This window comes from Protopterus annectens, chromosome 7.part0 (assembly GCF_019279795.1).
Source record: "Protopterus annectens isolate FY-2018-M chromosome 7.part0, PAN1.0, whole genome shotgun sequence".
Taxonomy (NCBI): domain Eukaryota; kingdom Metazoa; phylum Chordata; order Ceratodontiformes; family Protopteridae; genus Protopterus; species Protopterus annectens.
In genome coordinates this window covers 92,671,058-92,691,469 of record NC_056739.1, presented here as the reverse complement: position 1 = coordinate 92,691,469, position 20,412 = coordinate 92,671,058, and positions in this window count along the sequence as shown.

Sequence of the window (20,412 nt, the reverse complement as noted above, 5' to 3'; positions counted from 1 at the left end):
CATCTGCCCTGATGACCATAAACATTTCTAGTTGTGTTAGCTAAATTAGACATGAAGAAAACACCTTTATGATGGGGATTTCCAGGGATTCCTTGATTTTGTGTATTTATTTATTTATTTTGTTTGTTTTTTAACAAGATAAGTGAACTGGGTCCAGGGCCATTTTCAACCATGACCCAAGCCAAATAGGCAAAGACACAATATTCAGTAAATTGTACAATCAGAAGTAAGAAATAAGCATAATTAATACACGGTCATAAACAATAAACAGTCATCAAGAATATTTGGATGGAAAGAAAAAATGTTATAAGTAAAGGTAGAACACTTAAAACATTGAAAAATGTGCAGTAAACAAACTGAACATTTCACAGTCAGTGAAGGATTTAACTTGCTGCAAATGTGAAGTAAGAATGTACAAAGAACAACAAAGGTGACCCTGCTGGGAGTAAGTGAGGAAGCTTGCACCACTAATATTAAGACAAAAAAGAAAGCATTACCTTGCTAATGTCAAATGAATGCTAACTCCTTGGAATTAATAGTCAGCCTACCTACTAGCAGTTTAAAATTCTAGATCTTATCCTAACGAACATTGCCACCCGTACCCCTCAACCTCCTAGCACAAGAAATCTGGACAAAGCCTGACATAATGGGGGGACAAAGGACTACAAATAGGGGCACATTTTAAATATTGCTCTCGATACTTGGAAAGTTGCTAGAGTAACAGGATTTGTGTTAGCATGCATTTCTAAATAATATGAAGTCTGAAACTCAAATGTTTGCCATTATTTACTGACTTTAATCCTTAGATCATTCCACTGATTTGTGAAAAAAAACAATTTTTATGAGGAACAGAAAAAAAAATATGAGACAAAAATTTGGCCATTCTGCAAAAATCTGTACATTTGAGAGGTATGTTGCTACCTCCTGCACCAGTCCTACCGTACCTCAATCCCTGATCTAGCCCAGTTATAATTCAGGGATTTTCTTTATTAATGCTTTGGGCAATAACACGACCAGAGAAAACATCTCAGAATTCAAGGACTTTAAAACAACATACCTGCTAAAATGTTATGAAGAGCCATCAAAATTCATCTACATCAATGGACTAAATATAATGGGAAATTAAAAAAAAATAAACCACAAATTGCAGTCTACCCATATGAATGACTTTATGAAAGACCCAGTAAAGAACTGAAAAATGCTATCATGAAAGTTAAAGCTAAATGTGAATTGGAAATAGTAGCTGAAGCTACAGATAATTGCAAATCTTCGTAAATTACCTTAGTAAACAAAGAAACAATACCCAACAATGCTCTGAGCTAATTCATAGTAACATCTACTGCATCCCTAAGGAGAGAGCCAATATATTCTCAGAGGAATGTAGTGCTAACATCACATCAGCTACATTTATTGAAGTCTCACAGATCCCTCTTGTGATGACATGGAGAAAGTCTTAACAACCCTCCTCAAGGCAGAAAGGCCCAACAATATACCCAGTTGCCTAATGGATAGTGCCAAACACATACTAATGGAGTCTTTCATAAAACACTTTAACTTAAACCTTTCCACAGGCTTTATACCTCAAGCTGGAAAAATGTCTGTTTTGATGACCCTGCACAAGGGTGGCCCTACCTCAGATCCCAATAACTATAGACTCATCAGCATAAAAAGCCTAATATATAAGAACATTGAACATTAAAAACTGTATCAGTCTGACTTTGTCAAGTGTAAATCATGTCTACCAGATATACTTAAATTCTTTAAAAAGGTTAGGGAACTTGTGCATGAAGGTTATGCAATCCACACAGCATGCATAGATCTGGCCAAAGCTTTTAGTACTATCCTCCATGCAGGCACTGTAAATAAGCTCAAAAATCTAAACACTGACCCATATTTTGGGAGGTGGATAGAAAACTGTCTTTCTTACAGAGTACACAAAGTTAAAGTAGCAGGACTCACCTTAGAAAGCAAATATTTTGTTACTGAACACTACAGAAAGGACTAGACTATTCAAATCCCTGGTGTCATGCCTGCCTGCCTCAGTGTAAATACAAAAAAGTAATATATAGTCACAGTTGGCAAACATAACTTTTCTGGCATCTACAGTATATACAGCACCCCTCTCCAGATTGATACAGTCATCAGAGATTCTGGGACATTCGTAGATAACTCCGTATCCTTTAATTACCATGTTAGAACAGTGGTGAGAAAGTCTTTCTGTCGTAGATAACTCCGTATCCTTTAATTACCATGTTAGAACAGTGGTGAGAAAGTCTTTATGTCTAGTTCAGCTAATATCCATAAGCCCTACAAAGTTATCATTCCTCTGTAGTCAACCGTCATCAGAACAATTAGAGAGTATAGTGTCCCTTTTGGAATGTTATTTATCCAAGCACATTACATAGCTATGATGCAAAGTAATCACTGGGCTTAATATCCTAGGCTAGCAAGGCAGGCTCAAACCTCTCTCCCTGTACTCTGCTTCTTAAAGTGTTCTCTGTGGTGTCCTGTGTCTGGCTTTTCATGCCATAAAGGACCCCACTGTCCTCAGTCTCTTCACCTCTAGAAAATGAATGGTTCCACAAACAACCATAAAAAGAATATGAATGCCCATTAATAGATAAATAGAACCCATTTGTGAGATAGATTCATCTCCCAGTGCTGACCTTATCTTTGGAATAAATTATTTAGACATATAAACTTAGTGACACTTTAGCTACCATTAAGAAGAAACTTGACTGCTGGATGGGTATCCATAAATTTTGACACGGCCAACCTGTTTTGCCATCCTGGATGCAGGAGGTGTCCTTGGAGTGTGGGTGCTAAATAGGCATAAATATTTTGCCCTCCTGTGGTATGCTGTGTCTCCTGAGAGTGGTTGCTTCCTAGACAGCAGTTCTTGGACTAATTCTGCCTTACACTCTCTATGATACTATGCCACTATGATAACTATGTCTAATATGTAGTGGGACCTATCATTGCAGGCCATGTTGTGGGTCACATCTTGTAGTTTTACCCCATGTCTTCATGCTCCCTGTCCGCAGTTTGCTCCTAATTGTGCTTCTGAAGTGAATGACATCCTAAATTACAGGTCATTACACCTATAGTTCACTTCTTGTCACTATTAAACAAATTCTGAATCACATGTCTATCAGTACTGAGGCTGAGTTGTCATTAATCCTGCATCTATCCATAATGCAGGGGGTATTTCTGAATCCAGCTGCCCATCACTGACACAGACCTGCATCCTTAGTAGATTTGTTGGGATAAGAGTAGCCTGTGCCTGGACATGTGCTGTGAGAGCTGCTGACCAACTATTCACATGAGTGAGAGAACTGAGATAAAGTAACAGTCTTATGTCTCTTGGGGAATGAGGATTTCAAACGTTTAGTTCAGGAGTAGCAAAAACGATTTCCCATGGAAAGAGAATAGAGGAACTGATGAGAAAACACCTGAAGCTGACCATAAGAAATGGTTAGATCTGAAGTAGGAGAATTCATTTGTCAGCAACCTGTGGGTATGGATCCGATATCGGATCCAAACCGGCATGGTTTATCCAGCTATGGATCCGAGCTCCTAGCTCCTCCCCTCACCCATAATGCCCTGCTCTCCCTACATGACCCCAGATCTAGTTTGCCGCGCATGGTAAAGGCTGGGTCGTCAGAGCTCCAAAAGCTAAGTCTAATTATTCTTATTAAAAGGGTTTTAAAACTTTTAAAACTTTTAAGTTGTGTGAAAGTTATAGGTTTCCCTTCGGTTTATATCTTTTTTGGGTTAATTTAATATAGTTTTTACCCTCCCCTCGCTGGTTCATAGTTGCTGTGTGTGTGTGTGTGTGTGTTTTTTTTGGGGCCTTTGTGTGAGTGTTTTAGTTTATTTTTTATTGTTACTATTTAAAAAAAAAAAAAAAAAAAAAATAGTGATGTCTGAGGCCCCAAAGGCTGTTTTCTCAAAGTGCTCCGAGTGTGGCCATAAGCTTTCCCCTGCTGATGGTCACACTCGGTGCGTTCGATGCCTTGGGGTTGAACACCTCACTTCAGGGTGTTCAATCTGTGCAGGGTTCAACCCCAGGGCATTGAAGGAGCGGAGGTCGAAGCTGGTCTTGGCGGGACTCTTGCCCCCAGACTCGGCTTTGGCCCCCGCCCCCTTGGTGGTCACTGCTTCGGCAGTCCCTGCCTTGCCTGCTCCCCCTCCTCCACCCCAAAGGGTCGGAGGAGAGGGAAGCCAGGAAGAAGGACCGGAGAGAGAAGCACCACAAGCGGCGGGTCGAGACCTCCGTTTCGGCCCCGCCAGCTAAGCGGGCTTCTCCTCTGGCTTCTCTGGCTGCTGGCTCTTCCCCTCCTCGGCTCCGGTCCCCGTGCTTTTCATCGGAGCCTGAGGATGAGGAGACCCGACCTCCTTTGAGGCTATCGAGGCGGCACTCAAGGCCTACCTCGGTAGCCTCGTCGAGGTCTACTTACAGCCTCTCCGATGCTGATCTGGACCGGATGATGCGAAGGTTCATCCAGGCCCAGATGCAGATGGAAGTGCTCCTGCCTCCCCCCCCCTGTCGGGGAGCTCGACCCCCTTTTTTAAGCCCATTGCTCCTTCTCCGACCCGCTACCCGGGTTCGGAGCACTCGCAGCCGGGCAGCCTCGGAGCCGTGGGTGGGTCGGCGCCAACAGTACTGGGTACTTCGGATCCGACCCTGCCCTCGAGTCTGTCGGATCCGACCTCTCGGAGCCTTTGCCCGAGCTTCAGATCCGAGGGACTCAGTGTGCCTTCGGCGCTGTCCTTGTCGGAGCACACTGGTCCCTCGGATCCGAGGGGCTCGGCGCCGGCTCCGATCCGCTCATCAGATCTGAGGGGGAGCCGACTTTTGGATCCTATTGTCGAGGCTGGCTCCCCCTCGGTTTTTGATGTAGTGGAGAGGGCTCTGTTGAGGGCATCCGGACCCCCGGCCCTTGCTTCGGCTCCGTCCCGCACTCCATCTGCTCTGGGCCAGGCTTCCATCACCCAGCCACTGGGACAGCCTGCTTCACTGCCTCAAGCAGTTCCTGTGGTTCTGGACATTGCTGGTGAGGGCTCCTCGGACAGCCCCCCCAGAGGAAGCACCTCGCAAGCATTCGTGTAAGAGGAGGCACATAGACTCCCCAGAGTCTTTGACCAAAGACACTGACTTGGAGGAAGGGGAAGGCTCCCCAAGATCACCCCCTGAGGATGTCTCCTTCGGAGACATCATGGAAATGTTACGGATTAGAGGTGGGTGGTCTGCCCCAAAGTCTTCCTCGGACGAGTCAGTGTTCTTGGAGGCATTTGAAGCGGGCCCATCTACCTCTTGGGTGTCCCCTCCTGCCGACCCCCTGGTGGACCTTATTACCACCAGGGCATGGAAGGACCCAGACACCGTGGAGCCAATCCCTAAGAGGCCCGACAGGATCCTGCTGACCGTGCCCACTGGAGCAAGGGACCCCCGGTAGATGCCATGTTGTCGGCAGCAGCCACTAAGAGGGAACTCGCCCAGGAGAGTCCCTCAGTCCATCCCCCGAGCAAGGAGTCTCGGATGATGGACCGTTTGGGGAAGCAAATCTTTAGTTCAGCGACCTTCTCAGTGAGGGCGCTCAACTATTTGGCACATGTCATTAGGATGCAGCGCGGACTTATCAAGGAATACGCTGCATCCCCCCCAGAGTCCATATCAGAGGAGGACAAACTTATGCACTCCACCCATATGGCCACTCTTCGTTCTGTGACTAACACCTCTATGCGGTTACTTTCCCACGCTACCGAGTTAGCCGCTAGAGCTGCGGGAGCGGGCCTAGTCACAAGACGGCAGGCCTGGCTCCACCACTGCAATTTTATGGAGCCCTTCAAGGCATCATTCGTGAACGCCCCCTTTGACGGTTCTGCCCTTTTTGGCAAGACGGTTCGCGATACCTTGGTTCAGAGTGAGAAGGACGGGAAGACGCTGTCTGCCATCGGAGTCCGCTTCTCTGTGCCCCAGAGGTCCTACTCTAGGAACAAAAAGAGCCAGAAGAAGATGTGGTTCCGGAAGTCGCAGCATTCCCAACCCGCTCCGGACAACCAGTCCTTCCGTGGCAGAGGAGGACAGGGAGGACGCCACCCTAGGGGCAGAGGGGCTCCCAGGAACTTTGGGTCCAGGGAACCTTTCTCTGAATGGCCCATGCATCAACCCTGAGGGGTTGCCCGACTGCTCCACTCTGGAGGCAGTCGGGGGACGCTTCATGGAGCACCTAGCGGCATGGGAGTCCATTACATTGGACCGCTGGGTACTCCGGATTATATCCAGAGGTTACAAGATCCCCTTTCTTCACGTCCCAAAGTTAAAAATCCTCCCAGATGTTCCACCTGATCAGAGGGAGGCCGCTTCAGCAGAAATTGGCCATCTGCTGAGAAAAAGAGCCATCCAGCCCGTCCCCCCAGAACAGATCGGATCAGGGTTCTACTCCAGGTTCTTTTTAATGCCAAAAAAGATGGGGGACCTAAGACCCATTCTAGACCTGTCCCTGTTGAACCTGTCAGTTCCCAAAGAGAAGTTCCGGATAGTCACTTTGCAGTCCATCCTCCCCCTTCTAGGGGAGAATCACTGGATGTGCTCTATAGACCTCAAGGACGTGTACTACCACATTCTGATGGGCAGACGATCCAGGATGTTTCTTCACTTCCGGCTGGGAGCCAGTCACTACCAGTTCAGGGTCCTTCCCTTTGGTCTCACCACAGCCCCCAGGGTGTTCACCAAAGTGTTAGCAGTGGTTGCGGCCCACCTGAGGCTTCATGGGGTGCAGGTCTTTCCGTACCTAGATGACTGGCTTCTCACCGCCCCAACAAGGCATCTACTCTCTTTGGCAAGAGACTCCTTCCTTCGTCTAGCTCCCAAGCTAGGCATCACGGTAAACATAGAAAAGTCCAACCTGGTCCCTACTCAAACAATAGAATTTATAGGAGCCAGGTTAGACACGAGAAATTTAAGAGCCTTTCTCACAACTGACAGGGTTCGGAATCTGTGACTCCAGGTGCGGGCCATCCTTCACTCCAGCTCAACACCTGTGGAATTGATCCTGAGGGCGCTAGGGTCTATGGCGGCAGCGATTACTCTTCTTCCGCACGCCCGCTTGAATATGCGGGTGCTTCAATGGATACTTCAGGTGCAATGGTCATTTCTCTCCCACCCCCTGTATCATCCCATTGCAATCAGCAAGGCTTGCAAGTGGTCTCTCTTGTGGTGGCTCCATTCTCCGGACCTCCACAGGGGCCACCCCTTTTGTGCATCTCCCCCTCTCACCACGGTGACCATGGACGCTTCCCGCCTTGGGTGGGGGGGCATTTTGCGGGCCAGATGGTCCAAGGCACGTGGAGAGATTCAGAGACCTCCCTGCATATCAATGTTCTGGAAATGAGGGCGGTGCTCTTGGCATTACAAGCACTTCAGGCACTCCTTCCCTGGGAACAATTGCGATTCAAACAGACAACATGTCGGTGGTCTGGTACATCAACAAACAGGGGGGAACCAGGTCTTACCCTTTATGTCGAGAAGCCATGAGAGTGTGGGAATGGGCGATCTCCACCAACCGCTTTCTCATCGCAATGCATATTCTGGGTCGGACCAACATCCTAGCGGACAAGCTCAGTCACACCATTCTCTCCCCGTACGAGTGGTCTCTCAATTCTCAAGTAGCGAAACGTATCTTCGCACAGTGGGGGACTCCCTGTTGCGATCCCTTTGCTTCTTCTTTAAATGCCAAATGCGACAGTTTTTTTGCTCTAATCCCCCCTCCAGGGGATTCTCCGAGAGACATTCTGGTGCATGCTTGGCCTCCCGGTCTTCTTTATGCATACCCCCCTCCACCTCTGATGCTACAAGTACTTCAGAAAGCCTCTCGGTTGGGGTGCAGAATGATCCTCATTGCCCCGTTCTGGCCTCGACAGATCTGGTTTCCTTACCTAAGGTCTCATTCAGTGAATCCACCTTGGATTCTAGATCCCATTCCGGATCTGATATCACACCCGTCGAACCTGCCAACTCCGAACCTGGACAACCTGAAGCTGACTGCTTGGCTGCTCCAGTTCCACTCCTAATCAGGACTCTCGGTATCTCGTCCCCAGTTAAGGCCATTCTGGTAGCGGCCCACAAGCCCTCTACCAGAAAAATTTACCGCAGTAAATGGAAGCGTTTCTCCATTTGGGCAGAGCGGCAAGGCCTAGATCCTTTCACGGTTCCCCTTCCTTTGTTTCTAGATTTCCTTACTACTCTCTTTAATGATGGCGCCAGTAGATCTACGGTCAAAGTACAGCTGGCGGCCATATCTCATTACCATGTTGGACACGATTCAGGGTCTCTTATGTTGGCTAAGTTATGCAAAACCTTCCTAAAAGGCACCTTTTTGCTCAGACCCCCTGTCAAAGAAACAGTTCCCCCGTGGGATCTTTCCTTGGTACTTCAGGCCTTGACCGCTCCCCCCTTCGAACCTGCGGCCACAGTCGATCTTAAATACTTGTCCTTTAAGACTGCTTTTTTGGTAGCCATTACTTCGGCTAAGAGAGTTTCAGAGCTTCAGGCCCTGTCCATGAAACCGCCTTATTTGATTTTTCATCCGGACCGGGTGTACCTAAGGATCAATCCCTCCTTTCTTCCTAAAGTAGCTTCGGAAGCTAACATTAATCAGTCCATCAACCTCCCTGTTTTCTTCCCTAAGTATCAAAACAAAGGCGAATACAAGCTGCATTCCTTGGATGTTCACAGGCAGCTTCGTTTTTACCTTCATAGGACAGCTGGTCATAGGCAATCAGACTAGTTGTTCATTTCTTTTGCCAAATTCAATCTAGGTAAACCAATTTCCAAAGTTTCTTTGTCACGCTGAATTTCTCAGTGTATTCTGTTGGCGTACCAAGCCTCTGGGAGGCCCACACCGGAGGGAGTCCATGCTCATTCGATCCGGTCTGTCTCTACTTCAGCGGCCTTTAAGTCTAGGGTTCCTCTGGATGACATTTGTTCAGCAGCCACTTGGGCTTCATCTCATACCTTTATAACTCATTACAAGCTGGACGTCACTTCTAGAGGTAGAGCATCCTTTAGCTCCACGGTGCTCCGGAATATCCTTCCATGATGGCCACTCAAGATTCAGGTAGCTGGGGACTCTGTCCCACAGGTTGCTGACAAATGAATTCTCCTACTTCAGATTTAGAAGTTATGTACTTACCATAACGTTCCATCCGAGTAGGTGGATTCATTTGTCTGCAACCATCCCGCCCTCCTATTCCCCCTGGCCTTGTCAGTTTCCTGCATAGGGTGTGTTACCCTTTGGTTAGGGTAGTTGGTGCAGGGCAAACTCAATCTGAGGTCATGTAGGGAGAGCAGGGCATTATGGGTGAGGGGAGGAGCTAGGAGCTCGGATCCATAGCTGGGTAAACCATGCCGGTTCGGATCCGATATCGGGTCCATACCCACAGGTTGCAGACAAATGAATCCACCTACTCAGATGGAACATTATGGTAAGTACATAACTTCTAATTACATTAGTTTCTAGTCTAATGAAATAAAAAAGGGAAACTTAAGACTGTCAGTACAAGGTACAGTGTTAAGTAAAATGGGGAAGCAGCTTGTGATTTTGGAGCAGGGTAGGTACATTGGTTAGGAATGGACTACCAGACTTTGAGACACTGCCATGCAGGTCACATCATAATCGTCATCATTATCATGTTCATCCAATGTCATACCTGCAAGGTAAAAAGTGACATTAGTCTCCAGCATGCAGTCTCCTCTAGGCACTTATGTGTGGCTTCTGTTCCAGCTTCTTAGACCACATCCTGTGTGAAAGGCTTATTTGTTGATGTCACTAAAATCGGTAGTGAGGATGAGCTGTATCTTTCCCACATCCTCTTAAATAGTTGCTATCAGCTGCTGTTTTGCAAACAAGTATGTATTGTAAGTATGTCAGTGGTACAAGAAGTGGTTCTTAAGTGTTTTCATAGAGCACTCGTTAGTCCACCAGCTGCAGTATGCTGCTACCTCTCCAAGAATGAAAAAGCTAATAAAAAATGAATAACAACAGACTGCAAAGGGCAAGTGTTATACTGTAGTTTCGAGAGTTGTGTGACTGTATTCAGAGGTCTAGGAACAGGGAAGGAGAATTGCTTAACTCTGGGTGCTAAGAAAGGTTAGATGTAAAGATCTTAAGGGGATGGAGGCTGCAATGATTAAGAAGGATCCAGTAGGATGGGGATATTTATGTTATTATTATTATTAGCATTATCATCATCATTGTTAATTTTACATGCTCTTATGGTACCTCTTCAGAAAATACGTGGAAAATTACTTTGGGTCTGGTGTTAAAATCCAAGTACAAGATTTCACACCAATAAAGTCACACTGGAATAGTTTAAATGAAAAAAAAAGATTTGGAAGACGTACATTTTTTAAATATTTTTTTCTAATTTATTTACATTCTGTAAACACGGTGACCTTATTAGGTATTGCACCACTCCCTTTTCAGGTGTGACCCATGAGTTTAACAGCTTCAGCACTATATGATGAAGGCATTACAAACACTGATAATAAATCAGAGCATTCAGAAACAGTACAGTGCAACAAAATCTGAAAACAGTTACAGAACCACTTAACGCAGGAAAAAGAATAATGAACATGTCGATAGAGAGGTTTACACTATTAATGTGGAATAATTGTGCATTGAGTGCTTTGGAAGAAGTTATCAAAGTAAAGGCTAACAAAACATGCTGCAGGACAGAAAGTAGAAGAATCCAAAATATCAGAAAAATAGAAGTAATACAAACTCAAAAAAATATATGCAGCTGCAGACAAAGAAGACAGATATGTGGCAAGTATCCATCCTGAAAGAATACAGAATGAGTGCATAATAACAGAAGGAAATCAAAGGTAGTAAGCAGAACAGCAAAGAAATCATTTTTTTTCAAAGCTGAATAAAGCAGTAAACCCCAGCTGTCTTTTAGCAATTCTGATCGTTCTCTCTGGTAGCTCTTTGTAGAGCCTGTCAGTTCACAACTGACACTTTAATCAACAAAGCGGCTGCTCATTCTATAATGATAATGAATGTCTTGCTATTAATGTTAAAATGGTTTCCTTTTCCAAATCATTTTCCCCACCCAATTCATCTAGACAGTAGACACAGACACGCGCACACACTACACACACACACACACACACACACACACACTCTTCTCCCTCCCTCCCTCCTTCCTGGTCTCTCTGTCTCCGAGTTATACACCAGCTTCCATTAGAACACTTTAATTCTGCTCTGGCATTTCCTACAGCTGGCAACCGTAACGGGTACATTAGTATCTTTGCAACCTGGGAGAAACAAAAGATTCACATGCTTTGCCTTAGATATTAAAAGCACTGAAGTCAGCTGGAAATTTGCATCAAGCTGAGGTGAGATGTTATTTTTACTTTGTCTGACTGTCATTCCTTTGTTTGTTTTTGCAGTTCTTGCAATGCTTTGGTGCGCACAGGAGCCAGCTGCTGTCCATCCCAGTCATTCAGGCACTGTTGGTTGTTTTATGTTCAGTGCTTTGGACATTGTGTGTTATTGTCTTACTGTGCTACAGAAAGACAACCAGCTGGAGTAGGGAGGCTTGGCTGCACGTGCTTTGCATTGTCCATCCTTATGTAGTTTCCTGTCCTGTCCGAAAAGAGCCTCGCATTATGTTCTGTCTGAGAAGCAGAGATGATTATATTTGGTAAAGTCCCTGATATAGAATGGCTTTGTGACAAAGGTGTTCAGTCACAAACATTGATGCTTTGTGGTAAAAAACTTGAGTAGTATAGATTAAGAGAAAGCGCAAGGTCACTTAAGGAATCAGTTATAGTATTAAGCAGTGAAGGCTGCACTAACTTGTAAGTCAGCGTTGTGAAATGATAGAAGACTTTTATAATTTTCCAGAATAATTATACTGTGTTTTACATTAATTGTATTTTCCTGCAGCTTCCCACTAAAACCACACTTCTATCTGACATAATCTGTTACCCTGGAAAAGGATATGAACAAAGACAATTACAAGACCAGAAGCAGATAGCAATAGACTTAGATTTAACTTACAAACAAAATGTGCTTAGTAGTAAATGTGACAAGAAAAAAATGTTTTTCTCGTAAAAGCTAAATTTTGACTGTTTTTTTTTAGCAAAATTTTCCATAATTGTCCTTAGTTACCCTATACATGATTGTTCAATGGACTCTTCTGCTTGTTTCCAGAAGACTTAACTTAACAAGCATGATGAAATGACTTTAGATTTGCATTTGATAGTTACTTAATAGCTTTAGCACCTGTATTCAAATATGTATAATGTTTTATAGAAGTGTTTCCTGATAACAGCTACAAGGTGAAAATTAGTCAGTTTCAGAAGTCAGTATTCTGTTTACGGCTACAGATGGCTAACTTCACAGATGTTACCTGGCTGCTACATATATGGTGGAGAGAGGGTATTTTAGATACTAGACAAAGAGATGAGTGATTCATAAACATGATGATATAGCTGTCACCACACGCTTATGGAATGAAAAGTGAGCTGTATGGCATACCGCGCATGATCTCAGTGTAGTGTACGTTTTCATGCTACACTGAACATTCATACAGCTGAAGTCCCAAAGGAGGGGTCCAACGTCAGGGTAAGTAGTACAGCAGTGCATCCTGTATGACCTGGAATACGGCAGCATCATGAGCACTAGGGCAGTGAGACACACCAGGAAGAAGAGAAGGTGCACAGTATAGCCACATCTTTATCCACATTAGTTCTGTGAGTGCTGGGACAGTGGGACACACCAGGGAGAGGAGACGGTATGTGATACTGCACCCTATGTGCCCTACATTAGGTCTGTGACTGTTGGGACAGTGAAACACATTAGGGAAGAGTAGATGCACAGAATGGCAGCTTGTGGGCCCTAAATTACAGTAACACTGTTAATTCTGGGACAGTATGACACACCAACAAGAGGACTGGGTGAGGGTTTTGGCAGCCTTTAGGCCCTGCATCAGAGTAGCACTGATATTACTGAGGCAGTGGGACATTCTAGGGAAAGGGTCACAGTACAGCAGCATATCTGGCCTGCATTCCTGAAGATCTGCATTGCTGATGTACACTATGCCACAGGGGGTGGGGGCAGTCAATGCTGCTGCTCTGTGAACCTGGCTTTCAATCCTTATTTGAATCTAATTAATGCTTTGCACTGACTGACTGAGTGCCACTGTAGTAGTATATTTCACAGCCCTATAGGGCTGTATTAAAGTACATACTGCACATATTTGCTTGTTGTCACACATGCTCAATATCTATGCACCATCAGCAGTAGCAGCAGGTTATGGCTGAACTTTGCATTCTGCTCTTTTGTTTTTACTGTTTGTGTTTATGTGTCACCGTTAATGTGTAAATTTAGATAAGCCTGTATGTATATATGTCTAGGTACTGTCAAAAAATATATTTCTATTAATGTAGCTCTTTGTGAGGGTGGAATTATGTATTAGGGAACCACCGTGTGCTTCAAGTGTTTACACCTTTGCACTGCCGACTTTCCTATCCCTGGTCTAGAACAGAGTTATAATATGATAGCTTATGAAAACCCTGGAACACAGTCTTGAGTTAGCACTGTTAATAATGCTGAACTTCTCATCTGCATACATTCAGCTTCGGTAACTTAATAGCTAGAAAGTTCTAAGTAGATGAAGATTTAGCTCACTCATTTAGGATCTACTATTTTCAATGGGGCAATCATTGTTTTCTATAGCCGATCAGTGCTGGAGCGGTTTGCATTTGTGCACTACCAGTGATGTCTCTTTGTGGTCTTTTCAGTTTTCTCTGTAGTTTTGTGACTGTACATTTAAGATAGTTGGATGTTGGGGAGAAGTTCCCCATAAGGGGTGCAGAAGGGGATGTCCACACTGTAAAAATACTTTTTTAGGTTTTCTCTTAGGTTGAAACATCGAACATTTTTTATCAGGTTGAAGCTTCAACCAGAATCTTTCTACATACCTCCAGTCAGCTAGACACACACACACACACACACACACACACACACACACACACACACACACACACACACACACACACACACACACATCTCCTGTACAACACTGCTGAGACATTATTTCACATGTAGACATGAAGCAGGATTTGTTGTGTACACTAGGCCTTTTCACACCATGTACCACACTTATGAGTACTGCCAAGGAGCAGGAAAAGTAGAAGCTTCACCACCTTCAACATTATGTAAAATAGACACATAGAAATCACAATGTGTCAATATATATTTTTAATACCACAGTCTTGGCAGTGATTGGAAAAAAAATTAAAAAAATGAAAGAGTAACAACACTAGAGAAACAGTCTGAGAATTTCTCAAGTGTTTCTATCTGCAGGAGTACTATGGGTTTTTGACATACTGTAGTGCACAGGTAGATATTTCTATATGCATTCAAGAATTTCTCACATACTTGTAAGTAATATTTTGCTAAAGATTGTAAAGTTCATGAAAAGTTGTAAGCAATGCACAGGTGGTTCTGTCTACAGTGACTAAAGTTCCTAACATACTGTAAAGGATGCCCAGCTGGTTCTGTCTGTAGGATTTATTAAATGATAACATAATATAAGCAATACACAAGTGGTTTTGTCTGTAGGATTTATTAAATGATAACATAATATAAGCAATACACAGCTGGTTTTATATGTAGGTATTCTGTAACTCATGGTATACTGTAAGTAATGCAGAGGTGATTCTGTCTGTAGAGATCCTGTAGATCATAACGTGCTGTAAGAATGCACAGATGGTTCTGTCTTTAAGATTTATTAGATTATACTACAATGTAAACAATACACAAGTGGTTTTGTCTGCAGGGTTTATTAGATTATAATATAATGTAAACAATATAGATGGAGCTTTGTCTGTAGGATTTATAAGATTATAATATAATGTAAATAATACACAAGTGGTTTTGTCTGTAGGATTTATTAAATTATAATATAATGTAAATAATACACAGAGGGCTCTGTCTGTATGTATTCTGTAACTCATGGTATACTGTAAGTAATGCAGAGGTGATTCTGCCTGTAGGGATCCTGTAGATCATGATGTGCTGTCAGAATGCACAGGTGGGTCTGTCTTTAGGATTTATTAGATTATAATAAAATGTAAACAATACACAAGTGGTTTTGTCTGTAGGATTTATTAGATTATAATATAATGTAAACAATACACAGGTGGTTCTGTCTGCATATATTCTGTAACTCATGGTATACTGCAGTAATGCAGAGGTGATTCTGTCTGTAGGGATCCTGTAGATCATGACATGCTTAAGAATGCACAGGTGGTTCTGTCTTTAGAATTTATTAGATTATAATATAATGTAAACAATACACAAGTGGTTTTGTCTGCAGGATTTATTAGATTATAATATAATGTAAATAATACGCAGGTGGTTCTGTCTGTATGTATTCTTTAACTCATTGTATACTGTAAGTAATGCAGAGGTGATTCTGTCTGTAGAGATCCTGTAGATCATGACGTGCTGTAAGAATGCACAGGTGGTTCTATCTTTATGATTTATTAGATTATACTACAATGTAAACAATACAGAAGTGGTTTTGTCTGTAGGGTTTAGTAGATTATAATATAATGTAAACAATATACAGGTAGCTTTGTCTGTAGGATTTTTTAGATTATAATATAATGTAAATAATACACAAGTGGTTTTGTCTGTAGGATTTATTAGATTATAATATAATGTAAATAATATACAGGTGGCTCTGTCTGTATGTATTCTGTAATTCATGGTATACTGTAAGTAATGCAGCGGTGATTCTGCCTGTAGGGATCCTGTAGATCATGACGAGCTGTCAGAATGCACAGGTGGTTCTGTCTTTAGGATTTATTAGATTATAATAAAATGTAAACAATACACAAGTGGTTTTGTCTGTAGGATTTATTAGATTACAATATAATGTAAAAAATAAACAAGTGGTTTTCTCTGCAGGATTTATTAGAATATAATATAATGTAAATAATAAACAGGTGGTTCTGTCTGTATATATTCTGTAATTTATGGTATACTGTAAGTAATGCAGAGGTGATTCTGCCTGTAGAGATCCTGTAGATCATGACATGCTGTAAGAATGCATAGGTGGTTCTGTCTTTAGGATTTATTAGATTATAATATAATGTAAACAATACACAAGCGGTTTTGTTTGTAGGATTTTTTACATTATAATATAATGTAAACAATACACAAGTAGTTTTGTCTGTAGGATTTATTAGATTATAATATAATGTAAACAATGCACAAGTGGTTTTGTCTGTAGGATTTATTAGATTATAATATAATGTAAATAATACACAGGTGGTTCTGTCTGTATGTATTCTGTAACTCATGGTATACTGTAAGTAATCCAGAAGTTATTCTGTCTGTAAAGATCCTGTAGATCATGCTGTGCTGTAAGAATGCACAGGTGGTTCTGTCTTTAGGATTTATTAGATTATAATATAATGTAAACAATACACAAGTGGTTTTGTTTGTAGGATTTATTAGATTATAATGTAATGTAAACAATACACAAGTGGTTTTGTCTGTAGGATTTATTAGCTTATAATATAATGTAAATAATACACAGTAGGTTCTGTCTGTATGGATTCTGTAACTCATGGTATACTGTAAGTAATGCAGAGGTGATTCTGTCTGTAGAGATCCTGTAGATCATGACATGCTGTAAGAATGCACAGGTGGTTCTGTCTTTAGGATTTATTACATTATAATATAATGTAAACAATACACAAGTGGTTTTGTCTATAGGATTTATTAGATTATAATATAATGTAAATAAAACACAGGTGGTTCTGTATGTATGTATTCTGTAACTGATGGTATACAGTAAGTAATGCAGAGGTAATTCTGTCTGTAAAGATCCTATAGATCATGATGTGCTGTAAGAATGCACAGGTGGTTCTGTCTTTAGGATTTATTAGATTATAATATAATGTAAACAATATACAAGTGGCTTTGTCTGCAGGATTTATTAGATTATAATATAATGTTAATAATACACAGGTGGTTCTGTCTGTATGTATTTTGTAATTCATGGTATACTGTAAGTAATGCAGAGGTAATTCTGTCTGTACAGGTCCTGTAGATCATGACGTGCTGTAAGAATACACAGGTGGTTCTGTCTGCAGGATTTATTACATTATAATATAATGCTAAAAATACAGAAGTTGTTTTGTCTGTAGGATTTATTAGATTACAATATAATGTAAATAATACACAGGTGGTTCTGTATGTAGCCATTCTGTAACTCATGATATACTGTAAGTAATACAGAAGTGATTCTGCCTGTAGATTGTTGATCATGACGTGCTGTAAGAATGCACAGGTGGTTCTGTCTTTAGGATTTATTGGATTATAATATAATGTAAACAATACACAAGTGGTTTTGTTTGTAGGATTTATTAGATTATAATATAATGCAAACAATACACAAGTAGTTTTTGTCTGTAGGATTTATTAGATTATAATATAATGTAAACAACACACAAGTGGTTTTCTCTGCAGGATTTATTAGAATATAATATAATATAATATAATATAATGTAAATAATACACAGGTGGTTCTGTCTGTATGTATTCTGTAACTCATGGTATACTGTAAGCAATGCAGAGGTGATTCTGCCTGTAGAGATCCTGTAGATCATGACATGCTGTAAAAATGCACAGGTGGTTCTGTCTTTACGATTTATTAGATTATTATATAATGTAAACAATACACAAGATGGTTTTGTTTGTAGGATTTATTAGTATTATAATATAATGTAAACAATACATAAGTAGTTTTGTATGTAGGATTTATTAGATTATAATATAATGTAAACAATATACAAGTGGTTTTGTCTGTAGGATTTATTAGATTATAATATAATGTAAACAATACACAGGTGGTTTTGTCTGTATATATTCTGTAACTTATGGTATACTGCAGTAATGCAGAGGTGATTCTGTCTGTAGGGATCCTGTAGATCATGACGTGCTTAAGAATGCATAGGTGGTTCTGTCTTTAGAATTTATTACATTATAATATAATGTAAAGAATACACAAGTGGTTTTGTCTGCAGGATTTATTAGATTGTAATATAATGTAAACAATATACAAGTGGTTTTATCTGTAGGATTCATTAGATTATAATATAATGTAAACAATACACAAGTGGTTTTGTCTGTATATATTTTGTAACTCATGGTATACTGCAGTAATGCAGAGGTGATTATGTCTGTAGGGATCCTGTAGATCATGACATGCTTAAGAATGCACAGGTGGTTCTGTCTTTAGAATTTATTAGATTATAATATAATGTAAACAGTACACAAGTGGTTTTGTCTGTAGGATTTATTAGATTATAATATAATGTAAATAATATGCAGGTGGTTCTGTCTGTATGTATTCTTTAACTCATTGTATACTGTAAGTAATGCAGAGGTGATTCTGTCTGTAGAGATCCTGTAGATCATGACATGCTGTAAAAATGCACATGTGGTTCTGTCTTTAGGATTTATTAGTTGATACTATACTGTCAGTATTGCAGAGGTGATTCTGCCTGTAGAGATCCTGTAGATCATGACGTGCTGTAAGAATGCACAGATGGTTCTGTCTTTAGGATTTATTATATTATAATGTAAACAATACACAAGTGGTTTTATCTGTAGGATTTATCTGATTATAATATAATATAAACAATACAAAAATAATTGTCTGTAGGATTTATTGGATTATAATATAATGTAAATAATACACAGATGGTTCTGTCTGTATGAATTCTGTAACTCATGGTATACTGTAAGTAATGCAGAGGTGATTCTGTCTGTAGGGATCCTGTAGATCATGACATCCTGTAAAAATGCACAAGTGGTTCTTTCTTTAGAATTTATTAGATTATAATATAATGTAAACAATACACAAGTGGTTTTCTATGTAGGATTTATTAGATTATAATATAATGTAAATAATACACAGGTGGTTTTGTCTGTATGTATTCTGTGACTCATGGTATACAGTAAGGAATGCAGATGTTATTCTGTGTGTAGAGATCCTGTAGATCATGACGTGCTGTAAGAATGCACAGGTGTTTCTGTCTTTAGGATTTATTAGATTATAATATAATGTAAACAGCACACAAGTGGTTTTGTCTGTAGGATTTATTAGACAATAATATAATGTAAATAATACACAAGTAGTTTTGTCTGTAGGATTTATTAGATTATAATAGGTGCAGTGGTAGCACTGTTGCCTCATAGCAGGAGGTTCTCCAGTTCGAATCTCGGCTGTGGTGCCTTCTTTGTGGAGTCTGTATGTCCTCGATGCGTTCGTGTGGGTTTCCTGCGGGTGCTTCGGATTCCTCCCACACTACAAAGACATGCATCTGGAGGATTTTTCCCCAGGCCTCCGCTGAAAATTGGATTTGTTCCAAGTCGAAATTTCCCCGATAACAAATGATAAACAAATAAATAAATAAATGTAAATAATAAACAAGTGGTTTTGTCTGTAGGATTTATTAGATTATAATATAATGTAAACAATACACACATTTTTTGTAGGATTTATTAGATTATAATATAATGTAAACAATACAAAAGTTGTTTTTCTGTAGGATTTATTAGATTATAATGTAATGTAAATAATACACAGCTGGTTCTGTCTGGATGTATTCTGTAGCTCATGGTATACTGTAAGTAATGCAGAGGTGATTCTGTCTGTAGATATCCTGTAGATCATGACGTGCTGTAAAAATGCACAGGTGGTTCTGTCTTTAGGATTTATTAGTTTATACTATAATGTAAACAATACACAAGTGGTTTTGTTTGTAGAATTTATTACATTATAATATAATGTAAACAATACCCAAGTGGTTTTGTCTGTATGATTTATTAGATTATAACATAATGTAAACAATACACAATTGGTTTTGTCTGTCAGATTTATTAGATTATAATATAATGTAAATAATACACAGGTGGTTTTGTCTGAAGGATTTATTAGATTATAATATAATGTAAACAATACACAACTGGTTGTGTCTGTAGGATTTATTCCATTATAATATAATGTAAACAATACACAAATGGTTTTGTCTGTAGGATTTATTAGATTATACTGGGATGTAAACAATACACAACTGGTTTTGTCGGTAGGATTTATTAGATTATAATGAAAGGTAAATAATACACAGGTGGTTCTGTATGTAGGTATTCCATAACTCATGGTATAGTGTAATTAATGCAGAGGTGATTCTGCCTGTAGGGATCCCATAAAACATGGTGTGCTGCATGAATGCACAGGTGGTTCTGTCTTTAGGATTTATTAGATTATAATACAATGTAAACAATACACAAGTCTATTTGTCTGTAGGATTTA